Consider the following 1,274-nt stretch of genomic DNA (forward strand, 5'->3'; position numbering starts at 1 on the left):
CTGTGAAGCCACAGACCACAGTCTTCAGTCTTCAGTTAAAGATGGGATCAGGTTAGTTGGTGGAGCACAGGCCAAATTAAAAATGAAGCATTTTGATAAACACTTTCTGATACCAGCCAGGTTTGAAAAATTGAACTATTCATTTAATTTTTTTAAACCTTTATTTATCCAGGTGAAATCTTCCATCATTTGTCAACATCCATCTGTTTTGCCTGATTAATATGCAAATGTATGCAGCCAGGCACAGCACCACCATAACATCATATCCATGAATTACATTAATCAGCAGTCTTTGGTTGATGTGGGGCATCCATGTTTGGTTTTTAGGCACTTCATTATTAGTAATGCCAGGTCAAAAACTGTGTATCACAGTATTCAAAAGATCTGAAAGTTGATATGAACATTTTTTAAGAAATTTGTAAATATGATACCTGACATGAATGTGGCTTTACTGTAGATCTGTCAGTAGTCATGAGGAACTACATGAAACATATGACAGCTAACTAATACTTTTGATTATCTAAAGTTGCAATATGTGAGAATGCTTTATCGCCATGTTTGTGTATTAAACCTCTCTTAGCAAAGTTCTCTCAGTCCCTGTAATAAGATTTGGCTCATTGTTTGCAGTACTGCCTTCAACAATACTGTTGCATCCCCATGGACAAAAACACAAAAATCATCATGCAAATTGTAAGAAAACAAGGCAAAAGAAAAGAATCCCTGTATTTTCATTACATTACAGTGAAATTCCATTAGAGGAAGAAACAGAACATGTAGCAGTGAAAATCAACAAAAAACATATCATTTCTGAGTTTAGTCTCCATTTTACTCTTAAGGATAGTCCAGGTTCCTTTATTCACAGGTGCCAGGCACTCTGTGAGCCTGCTTGTAGTGCACACACAGACGCTCATTATATTCTGGGCAAAAGGAAATTCATTCATTCATGCCAACATCAGACCAGTATGCACTAACCACACTTCCTACAAGCTCACACAGTAAAAAAGGTACCTTTTCTAAGGTCAACCCATCATATTGTATTTTGTTTTGTCCTTCCATAATAAACTGCCGAAAGTCCTGCTTCTTTATCCATCACCTATACCGATTATTCATAAATAGGGTTGCGGGGGGGCTGGAGCTAATCCCAGCCGACATTGGGCGGGGTACACCCTGGACAGGTCACCAGTCTACCACAGGGGCAGTTCATTGGAGTGTTTTAGGTCTAGGACCATTTAAAGTTATTGAGGTCCTAAACAGGATTTGTCTTTGGCCTCATT

The 1,274-nt window shown here is 38.2% G+C and overlaps 1 protein-coding gene across 1 annotated transcript in view; it reads right to left on the reverse strand.

Annotated features, from left to right (window-relative positions):
- LOC109956646 (phospholipid phosphatase 1-like) overlaps positions 1 to 1,274 on the reverse strand; it is an 8,277-nt gene that overhangs the window by 1,331 nt on the left and 5,672 nt on the right. The window lies entirely within an intron of this gene.

Source organism: Monopterus albus, unplaced genomic scaffold, assembly GCF_001952655.1.
Source record: "Monopterus albus unplaced genomic scaffold, M_albus_1.0 scaffold20.1, whole genome shotgun sequence".
NCBI classification, from domain to species: Eukaryota; Metazoa; Chordata; class Actinopteri; order Synbranchiformes; family Synbranchidae; genus Monopterus; species Monopterus albus.